Below are 12,161 nucleotides of genomic sequence, written 5' to 3' on the forward strand. Positions count from 1 at the left end.
TCGTTAAGTTCCATGTAAAGAAAACGGAAGAGGAAATGTACGCATGAGGTAACTAAGTTTTAATTTATTTATTGCGGTTTCTTCGCGGAAGTATCATGAGAAAGAAAAGATCCCTTCGGAAATGTTCCGGCAATGTAAAAAGGGTACGAATTCTAAATATCGAGGGAGTATATATTTGTCGTGGTCTTTTAATGAGAGCAATCATATTGAGTATTTATATTTAAAAGGGAGAGGAGGAGGCGGAAAAGAATTAGATATTAGATAAAATTCATACTGGTATTGCAAATGATCACGTAAGTTTTTCTAATAACACATCGTTTCAATCTAATCGATAGGTCGTCGTCGAATCGTCGTCACACTGGTTAATCCCTTTTCTCGATTCCAGGAACCATTGCTAGCAGGTTTCAGATTCAGATAGGATAGGGTAGACAAGTATCACGATGGTGGAGGTTTAGGTAACGGGATGTTCGCGGCTGGTCACCCTCGAGACTGGAATCAGAGACCGAGAGTAGCATGGATGCCAAAGGAAGTGGAAAGAGAGAGAGAGAGAGAGAGAGAGAGAGAGAGAGGGAGGGAGAGAGAGAGAGAGAGAGAACGATTCTCTCGATGTGTCCGACGGAAAGTGAGAGAGTGACGAAGGGAAAGGACGCAAGAGACGAGGATAAGAGAGACAGAGAGAAAGAAAGAGATAGAAGAATGCGTTGGACGATGAGAGTGAGGGAGAAAGAGTAGAAGGGAGGAGAGAGAGAGAGCTTTACCCCAGAGCCCCGGGCAACCACAACCCCCGAGCGATTTCGATTATCGATAGCACTCGTTTTAAAACACCCTGTGTCGATTCGGCGTCCACCCTCTCGCGCCACCTACCCCCGTCCCCTTTTCCCAGTCGCGATCCTAACCCTCGTCGCTCTTTTTATTCCCTACTCGTTGACGGACGCGACGATTGTCACGTTGGGAATTTGTAGTCCCTATGGATGCCATTCGAGATTTGCCGGATTGCCCGGTCGGCTGTAAACACCTGCCAAGTCGCTTCCGTGCCTTCCGGACGACTTTTCATAATCGTATGTAGAGAAGCCGTATTTGTAATTAAAATTCTTAATAATCGTCGTTACAGTTCTCATCAAAATCGCGTGCGAGGTCGTAATCGATCGTGGAAAGAGCTTTGAATTTAGTAGTAGGAACTGTCATTAGGGAGCTCTTTGCTTTGGACACGTAATTATTATAGTGGTTGGGGTACGGATAGCTTCTCATGCGTGAAACTTCGTTACACGAAGCTTCGGGCAGGTGGACTCGTAGGTAAGTAGTTAGGAAAGTTGACGATTCAAAAGCGAGCCTCATGTAAATCGTGCATCGTGATTCCCATAACCATCTGTTATATCTCACCTATATCCGTTCAATATAATAAACTCTGTGATTTTATTACGTATTATATATGCATGCATATATAGTACATAGGTATCACCTGCCTTTGTATTGTCGATTGTTTTCAAAAATCATTTTGATCGCGGATGTGTCTTGCCCCCACCCAATCAAACTTATGTCGCGCTATGTCCATTGTATTCCCAATGAAAGCCGCGATGACCGACGATATGACTGAAAAAAAAAAAAAAAAAAAAAAAAAAAAAAAAAAAAAAAAAATAAAAAAGTAAAAAAATAAAAGAAAAAAATACATAGAGAGTTATGGTTAACCGCTTGGTGCCTGCACCAGAGGGACCTCTTTTGTTCTCCATGGACATGTCATTTCTTTCTTTCTTTCTTTCTTTCTTTTTTTTTCTTTCCTTCCTTCCTTCCCTCCCTCTCTTCCGTTTAGGATTATGGTGTGCTTTTAAAATTAACTACGTCCGTGTACAGGACATAGAAAACTCGTAATATCATAATTATGAACAAGTAGCCTTTCGTTATTTCATCGGTTGCACCATTTTTTTTTTTTTTTTTTTTTTTTTTTCCCTATTGTCATTGTCTCTTCCGTTTTTTATCGAGAATGTATGCACATGCCATTTTATTACGTAACTAAATCTAGACGAACATAGGAAAATATTAGATTTTACGATGATCTTTATAAGATCGTTAATTATTTGATTAAATATTAATATGTATTATTCATTATCGATTATTAATGATTAGCTATATCAAGATTATGAATGTTATATCTATTAAAGACAAAATTAGCAATGGTAAATAGTAGTATGATGTCCTAAAGAAATGGCAAAAAGAATATGTAGGAATCTTAAGAGGTTTGGAAAACGTTGGTACGAAGTAGGTCGTTTAAAGTGTTAGTTATACAAATATTATTAACTTCTTGAGACTAAGTAGTTAAGAATATTTTACAATTTCTTTTTATTTTCTTTTCTTTTCTTTTTTCTCTTTTTTTTTTTGTTGCATTAGGACGGGTTACCGTAGATCCTATCGACACAGTAACGGCGACCTACAGAATAGAGGTAGAGATAGATAGATAGAGAGAGAGAGAGAGAGAGAGAGAGAGAGAGAGAGAGAACAGTTTCTATCCTCGAGATGTTTTTCCAACGAATTTACATTGAAAGTTGCATCACGCGTGCAATAAAAACGATATGATTGACGATTGTGCGAGAAGAATAAAACGAGAAATAATTATTTTAAAAGCTTTATTTAATTTCGACGAGAAAAAAAAAATATATATATATATACATATACACAATATATCTAGTTTGTCTAGTTCATCTGTCTATATAAGATGAAATATATAAAACAGGTCATTTAAATAATTTCGTTATTTTTGTTTTTATAGAAAAAATACTCTGAACAAAAGTATTGGCACATTTTAATGGGCACATCTGATTGCGAAAAGGATTTTTTCTCAAGATTTTTATGTTACGAGATTTCAAAATCATTTCTTTTTTTTCGATGAATCTCTGTTTTTTTTTTTTTCTTTTTTTTTTTAATATGAATTAATTCCTCTTGTATTCGGAATAAAAAAGTATCAGAATACAATGTCGAAAAATGATTAGTTCAGGAAATATTTTGAAAACAATGTCTTGTGATTTGTATAATTAGAAGAAATCATATTTTTTATTGATTAAAATTAAAAAAAAAAAAAAAATGTTAGAGGAAAAAGATGAATGTTTTATATAAATTCTATATATAAATACGCGATCATAATTTCTTTAAAAGCGCAATAATGTTAATTTTGTTCTGAAGATTTTTTTCATAAAATCAAAAATAACGACGTTATTCAGGTGTTCTGTATTAAATGTCTCACCCTGTATAAACGTTTACATAACGTAAATGAACAGTAGTTATTATCATAATGCATATGTTACGTAAATATATGTATATATGTTACGTAGCTTCGAAGAAATCGCTTTAACGATGGATTCCGTATATGAAAACAATAATAAAAAGAAAAAAAAAAAAAAAAAAAAAAAAAAAATAATTCATATAAACATATGTTCTATTTAACCTTAGTTTCAAAGGTATAGCGAATTTCGCGTTGGTATAATTCTATCGAGAGATAGAATATAATTCAATATCTGACGTAAATCCGATCGATCATTACTCGTGAGACTATTTAAATACATTGCGTATAAAACGTTCATCGACAATATCGAAATATTTCGTGAGATAATTGAAGAAGCGCCTTTTAGAAAGTCTGAACAAATGTTTGAAAACATACTTGAAGAAATGGAAAGATCAAGAAAGTCAATGATAAAACATCTTCAGATGAAAGGAACATTTCGAACAACTCTTTCAAAGATAAACAGATACAATGTATTAACAAAGGGACTCATATATAACTCAAAAACAAATATATACGTAATATGTTTATATGAATTTATTATTTTTTTCTTTTTTTTAACCCTCTATGGACCCGTGTAACTTTCAGGTCACATTTTAATTTATCGAGATTTTATCAAATAATTATAGCTTTTTTTTTTTATGAGATGGCGCATAAACACTAAAATTAAAATTAATTTAAAACAAAAATTCGGCCCATAGAGGATTAAATTGTTTTCTAAAAAATAGAAAACCATTAGCTCTTCGAAATTACGTGTATAAACGTGAACAGTGATAATTCATTTCTTCAAATAGAATAGAAAATTTCTGTTGAAAAAATCAAATTGTTTTTAGAAAGAGACGTACCAAAGAAGAAAGAAAAAGTATGTTCCGTTCGGTTTTCGATAAACTATTACGAGAACTACGTGAGGAAAAAAGAAAAAGCAAGGGCATAGAGTAATGAAAGACGCTCGACGTAGTAAACGTACAGTTGTGGGGGTTCAATTTGTCGAAGTATAAGTAAACAACGTTCTCTGGAGTTTGTTTGAGTAGAGCCAACGACGCGACGTCCTTTAATTTAAAGTCCTCCTTCGATGTTGAACGGTAGATTCGAGTTTCTTCATAGGAAAGGCGGAAAGCGACACCGAAACTCAACGAAAGCCAAGACCGGTAACGTCGGCAATAGTAGCAACAACAGCAATAGTAGCAGCAATAGTATCATCGGTAACGGTATCAGTACGAATCGAAAGCAACAGCGAATTTCCCCAAAGCGTTGCTTCGTTCTCTCCGACCAACTCGTGCTTTCGCGCAGCCTGCGCAAACAGAAGGGGTGGCCTTAAGTAAATAGTTATTGTTTGGCACGTTGGGTATATAACAGTACCGGCGCGACGTAGAGATCTCAATTAGTACGGTACTCACTTAACGCGATGATCGAGCAATGCCATACTCTCTCACCCCTTTTTTGATATAGATATGCGTATATACATATATATATATATATATATTTACACATATATTTGTATATATATATATATTCGAGTTTAGTTTATCTTCTATCCGGAACGTCCCTTTCCATTTTTCTTTTCACTCTTCTTTCCCTTATTAGCAACGAAAAAATGAACTCTTCAAATGATTTATTCCAATGGCGTATATTTTATTCTTTTAAATGAGCATTCCTTTTTGTCAGAACATCATATATAAAATGTTAATATTATGGAAAGAATGGTTAGTGCAGTGATTTATAAATAAAATTGATAGAGTATCGATGGATTATTTATTCTTCTGTACTTCTCATTTTTAAAGAACGATCGAGGGAATTTCTCGATATCAACGGTGAGAAAATCCTACCTATAAACAAGATGGCTTAAATGCGAAATCCTCGAAATGACCGAAGGGCGGACTCTTTCGTGTTGGAGAAAGAGATACGTAGGGACGACTGAGAATACGAATGGAATGGAGGAAGATGGAGGAAGACGGGAATCTTACATTCAAAATACCAGGGATAAAGCTGAGCTTTGGGGTTTGGCAGGAGCGCTAGCAGGGACATACGAGCGGCCGAAAAGTCGACGCCCGGGAGGAACGGGAAGATGGGGTACAGGTTGTAACATGCAAATTTGAACCTTAAGGGTTTTATGTCGAGCGATATCTCTGAATCATCTCCCCTTCCACTTGGAAACCCTCGATAGTAGTCTTAAGAGTGAGGAGGGGAGGAAGAGAGGAGGGGAATGGGGAATCCAGTTGATCTTATCTAGGTCAAAGATGTCTCCGGCGTTGAAAAAAGGAGTCACTTGCCCGCCCTTCTACTTCGCGATATTCTCGTCGAACGCTTGACCCGGGAGCGTGAACATTCGTGCGCTGACATAGTCTTTCCTTCGTTATTCTCCTATAAATCGAGAACTTTCTTTGATAATTATCTATTTAATATTTCTTTTTTCTTTTTTTTTGTTCTTTTGTGAAGTGATCATCACGAGCGGAGCGAGACGAAGGGACAACGGAAAAAAGTAACAAAAAAAGAATTAAAAAGAAAAAAAAAAAAAAAAAAAAAAAAAAAAAAGGAGAAACAGAAAAAAAAGAATGCGAAAAACAACGTGCCAATTTCTTTCAATTCTACTAATTCAAACGTATACGATTCGAATCGCGTGACGATTAATTTAAACATTTTGCGGTGTTGTTATACCACCAGAGCATAACTAATTTTTCGCACGCGAGCGCATTTTCGGGCTTATAACCTTCGGGCGATTGTTAACAGAAAAATTTATTATATGAGAGTGGAAACGAGTACGACTCTAAAATGCAGTTTCCCGAAATCAGATAGAAAATTGCACACGGTTTTAATACGCCGGCTCGTAATTCATACGGCGCTCGAACTGTATATTTTTATTGGCGTGCGCGAAATCGAGATTGCGATCTAAATTGAATTGGTTGGCGCGAGAGAGTGTTGGCATGTCGGGCTTCTATAAACACGATTCGCGAAGTGTACCAGACTCGTTCGCTTTTTTAAACTGCTTTCAATGAAAATCCCGGAGAAGTTTCGATATAATGATTTCGGTAGTAGATAACGTACTATATATAGGGAAAAAGATAGAAAGATTTTCTATCCTATCAGTAAACGTGAGATAAATGAGATTTGTATTAGAGAAGTTTCTAGGCATTCGAAGGCATTCAGTTAAGAAAATCATTGGCAAATAATAAAATTCAAAAGTATGAGATAGGAAAATACGTACGATAGATATTTATCGATTGTCGAATTAATCGTTGTAACATAATCTAGAAGGTATTTACTATAATGAGAAATAGGAATGCCTTTAGAAATTGGGAAACGTTCGAGAGGGACGATTCGAGATGCTCTTGCTCGATAGATCGATCTTGAAAATTTTAATCATCGCAAGCAAAATTGCCTTGTGTATTCGGTAGTCACGGCGCACTTGGCTCATTCATCATATAACCGCGCTAGGTTACACCGTTGAGGGCGTGTGATTAGAATCAGTTATCCTTTACTTGGGCGCGTTTGGTGTCCCCGTGCCGGTGGGTAACCCTTGATATCCGGGACAAGGATATCCCCTCGGGTACCATCTGCCAAGGGCCGTTCCTTCTATCTCTAAAGTAGGTATTGGTTCTAAAGGGAGATGCTTCTCCTCTCCGAAAAATTAATAAGCTGTCCGGTGTTGCGCTTTCGCCATTATTATAACCCGTTCTATATTATTTCCTCAACGATATTATGAAGAATTTGACTTTATTACATTTACATTCACAAATTTCTATATAATAATTGTAGTCATTTTTAAAAGATCTTTAAAATATACGATGTATTAGGCGAAATTTTAATTTTAATAATACGTATTTGCATACGTTTTGCAGTAATACCCCAGGGAGTTACATTATGCGGCTACTTTGGTCACGACGTCGTAAAATCTATTATTTAAGCGGTCATCGAGCGAGGGCCGAGAAGATTGCATCTAAAAGCCGACGTCGGTGGACAACGGAGGGCGATTTAACATACCTCATAGCTAAGCTGCTGTATTTCTCTTCGGGTAAGATAATAACATGAAAAAAATTAAATAAAAGTAGCCAAGGGAGAGTACAAAATAGCAGTAAAAGCGTATGATCTCGATATTCTTAACGTTATTTGTTGTTTCAGTCTTGTCTTGATTTTATTTCATATCCAATTAGTACAAATTTTTTTATTTTATATGACATACATTTCTCTGTCCCTCTCTCTCTCTCTCTCTCTCTCTCTCTCTCTCTCTCTCTTTCTCTTTTTTAATATTTCGTTATATAAACATTCATATTTATTTTGTGGTTACCAAAATAATCGAAAAGAGATTATGAACATATATGAAATTTGCATTATAGCGTAATGTTTAATAATAAATTGTACATTTTGATAAAACGTTATACGTAAATATATTTTACAATTGTTAAATTTTCATATTTATACAAATGTAATGTTACGAAAATATTTTTTTGAAAATATTTTTTGAAAATATTTTTTACACACAAGAGTGCTCGCGTTTACAGTTCGCCAAAAAGATCGTAATTTTTCGAGCGATTCGAATCGACATTACATTGAATCGTAATACATTAATGGATTGTATAAATCACCTTTTTCTCCGATAATTGTAAAGATATTGATATTAATTATTTTTAATTTAGAGATTTTATTTTGACGTGCTAATTGTTTCCTGATATTGTGAGTCATTATTATTTCTTTTTTTCATTTTTTATCTTTTATTTTTGTTGCGTAAACATCGCGAATAAATGATTATTCGCTGTTTCTTATTTTTCTTTTTTTACTTTTAAAGGAAAATCTCATAAGAAATTTGTGCAAATAATTCAAACGAAAGAGAGAGAGAGAGAGAGAGAGAGAGAGAGAGAGAGAGAGAGAGAACAAAGGAAACGAAGATGAAAGTAAAAAATGCATTGAAAAATGCATTGAACACGATATATAAATTATTTCGATAAGTATTATAAGAAATAGATCATTATCAGCGTATCAATTATTTCACGTTGTTGCAATATATAACTTAATAGTTGTAAAAAAGAAGTAGATAAGGAGAAAAAGAGAAAAAAAAGGGAACATAACAAATAAGTCTTAAGTAAACAGATATCCTAATTAGCATCTGTTTATATCGCATCGTGCTAACAGACGTCGTATTATATTAAAAGCATAAATATACGTTCGATCGTTCATCGTGAATAAAGATTGTTTAGACGAATGAATTAAAGAATTTTCATTGCAATTATCCGTTGCAGGAAATATTAATGCTTCTAAAGATCGTTTCTCGATATTTAATTTCGGTTCTCATACACAAAGGAAAAAAAACTAATCCGTCTACAGTCTCCGTTATGTGTTTCTTTTCTTTTTTTTTTTTTTTTTTTTTTTTTCTTTTTTTTTTTACATACATTCCAGTGTTTCTTGGCAAGACCAGTTCTAAGAATTTATATAGGTGTGCAAACGTGTGCGTTTAACCAAAGGTCGGTTCGGCAAAGAGGTTGCATCGATTAAAACTATTTCCTTTTTATTTTTTTTTTTTTTTTCTTTTTTTTTCTCTTTTCTGTTTTTTTTCCCTTTCTTTTTTTTTTCTTTTTTTTCTTCTTTTTTTCAAGCGTTCCAACATCAATAACCATTTTTTATTTATCTCACCAGAAAACATGTTCATAGCTATATATTGTAATATATCGTTCGATCTTAATCGTAAATAATTTTTATAGTCGTCATTATTATTATTATTATTATTATTATTGTTACTATTATTATTTTTATTATTATTATTATTATTAGTTAAAGGTAAAATAATTTTGAAGGGAACAGACGTGATTATTTCTATGATAAATTGCATTTCCTGTTTCAATATTTCGTAAAATTTTTAGCGATCCTTTTCTAGCGATATTAATGGAGCATCGCATGATCTATAGACCACAAACAGCTTTTGAACGAGTCTCCTGCATATCTCGTAAGGTTTCCCCTTAAATGTGGTATAATTTTCAAATTTTGGGAAATAAATACGGGATAAACGATATGCGGACACGCGAGTTTGGGGTGCCTGTTCTCTCTCTCTCTCTCTCTCTCTCTCTCTCTCTCTCACTCTATCTATCTTTCTCTCTTTCTCTCTCTTTCTTTTTCATCTTTTTTTTCCCACTAGTTTTCTCCCTCTTTCTTACATCTTCGGGTAGATATAAATCATTGAACCCTCAACGGGTTTAGATTTGAAGTTATAGGAAGGGGCGGCAGAGAGATATAGAGAGAGAAAGAGAGAGAGAGAGAGATAAAGAGAGTACTCTTTCAAAAAGTATTGTGCTTTAAATTCGTATAGATGGCTTGGACCGAGGTACTATTGGTTATGGCTTGAAGAAAAAAATGAGATTTCATTTCTTCTCTCTCTCTCTCTCTCTCTCTCTTTATATCTAATTCATTTGTTTTCTTTTTTTTTTTTCAAAAGACATAAAGGATGTTCTCATCGAAAAGAGAAATTTATTCATTCGAAAGTAAAAAAAAAAAAAAAAAGAAAAAAAAAAGAGTAAGGGAAAGAAATGTTAATCCGTTTGAAATATTTTCTTCTTTTTTGAAATCGTCTCGATTATTTCTAGATTTTTCTTTCTTTATCTTCTTTTATTTCTATATTCTCCTTTAAGAAAGTACAATAAAGTAAGGAGAAAACAATATTTTAGAAGTATTTTACTGAAACTAGGAGCGCACTGTTTTCACCGCGTTTCTTTAATCGCCAACATTAATCACCCATAATTGCCAAGCATCTTGTAACGGGGCTAATGTTTGTCCGACGAACGCTTTGCTCGAGCGACTCGAGCGTGACCCTTTAACGACGATGGCGTAGCCAAGAATGGCACTGTCTGCTCGTTAGCATAACCAAGAGCCAATGGTATCCAACGAATTTCGTTTCTACGCCATTGGGGATGAACCCCGAGGAGCAGTAACCACCATCCGCGCCGCAATTAGTACGACACTGCATGGAGTGCTTACGAAGGGTCCTTCGTATACCAATGTGGCCTAGTAGGCATTTTGATCATCCGATTCTGAGAGAATCCGCGTTGTCACGTGACTTTCAACTAAATTGAGAATTTCCATGTATTAACGATAATGTTATTTACCTACCTACCTACCCTCCCCCCCCTCCCTTTCCATCCTTTGTGTATCGTATTGTTGTTGTTTACTTGACATATAGGTAGATATTTATGGTAAGGAAAGATTTATTTATGTATCTAAGATTTAGAATCTATAATAATATCGTATAAGAAATTAGAATGTAGAAATATGATTTCATAATTGATATTATTTTTCGATTCGAATGGAACGTTTGTATGTATATATGTATGTATGTGTATTTGTTGGTACCGGGACTGAGAGTGACTGACTCGCTTTGCTCGTTGTCTCGGCCGAGGAGAATCGAGGAAAGGGCGCGTTACTTCGTGTCTCTTGCAATATTAAATACGCCGTGAGTGTTTTACACCGAGCTCTCTTCTCTCTCTCTCTCTCTCTCACTCTCTCTCTCATTCTCTCTCATTCTCGCTCACTCTTTCTCTCTCTCTCTTTCTCTCTCTCTCACTCTCTCTCTTTTTCTCTCTCTCTCTCTCTCTCTCGACCACGGCCATCTTGGTTATTGATTACGGTCTAGCAACGAGGACAGACAAAGCCACCATATCGCGCTCGTAGCGAGCCACGGGATGATCGTTTAAAATGTTCCCCGTCTTGTCCATCGTTCATATTTTATTAAAAAAGAAAAAAAAAAAAAAAAAAAAAAAAGAGAGAAAAAAAAGATAACCATAAAAGGAATTAATATCTTTTCGTTTCTTTTTTCTCCTCTCTCTCTCTCTCTCGCTCTCTCTTTTTTTTTTTTTTTCGTTTTTTTCCTTTATGCGTCCGTGAAACATTTTCTTTTTTTTTTTTTTTTTTTTTTTTTTTTTTTTTTTTTTTTTTTTTTTTAATGATAAACAAATGCGAAAAATCTGTGATTTTATTTTAACATTATATCGGATCGTGCTTCAGGAACGACACGCAATTCAGACACCCTATATATGAACGTCGGGGTCGTCTCCTCAAATATTTAAGAACTTTCCATTAGAGTACGGATTTGTACTTATCGGGGATGAAGTCAAAGGGGTATTTTGGGAACTCGTGACGAATACAAGGGATATTAAATAACTCTATTTCACTTTTGTATTTCTCGTCGATAAGACGAACGTCGATAATTTCGTAAGATCGTAAAAGACGAGCGAAAGAGAGAAAGAGAAAGAAAGAGAGAGAGAGAGAGAGAGAGAGAGAGGGAGAGAGAGAGAGACGCAAAAAGAGCGAGGACGATTTATCGACGATTTTCAAAGGCTTGGCTAATTAATTTTCTGAAGTATTCTCTTCTCCGGTTAGTCGACGAGCACGCGTATCTCTCATACGTGCTCATTTTGATCTATGAAAGGGAGAAGGATCGAAGATGCAACGACGTAATAGTTTAATTCATATGTAAATGGAGTGGTTCTCGCGGTTCCTAGCATTAGGGGAGGGGGAGGGGGAGGGACGGGGGAAGGTAAAAGGGGGCATGCGAAACATCGTACACTTGTACGTACGACCTCATAAATCTGCAATGGGATACTCTCCGCATAATTAGAATTACGCTTTCTACACGAGCCACGGAAACATAAATCATTCCTTCTGTCATTTCTATTTCGCACGATTCTAGGAACGGACTACGATCATCGTTTTGAAACGCTCGATAACGAGCCATAACACCGTCTATGTAATTAACTTTCGACAATATATAAACGAACGTGATTCTTTATGATTGATAAGATGATCAAGTGACACGTATTATTAATATTATAGATTTTATTGAGCTTATGGATTTTATATAAATTTTATCAGATTAAAAATTATCAATCATTAGAAATTTATTTCTTTATACGAATAA

The 12,161-nt window shown here is 34.9% G+C and overlaps 1 long non-coding RNA gene across 1 annotated transcript; it reads left to right on the forward strand.

Moving 5' to 3' along the window:
* Positions 1-1,080: 1,080 nt before the first annotated feature.
* Positions 1,081-7,238, forward strand: LOC124947885. The gene is made up of 3 exons (XR_007100538.1): positions 1,081-1,293; positions 5,050-5,344; positions 7,105-7,238. It is a non-coding gene; the product is annotated as an uncharacterized LOC124947885 (long non-coding RNA).
* Positions 7,239-12,161: the final 4,923 nt, after the last annotated feature.

The sequence above is a fragment of the Vespa velutina genome, chromosome 3 (assembly GCF_912470025.1).
Source record: "Vespa velutina chromosome 3, iVesVel2.1, whole genome shotgun sequence".
In the NCBI taxonomy this organism is placed as follows: domain Eukaryota; kingdom Metazoa; phylum Arthropoda; class Insecta; order Hymenoptera; family Vespidae; genus Vespa; species Vespa velutina.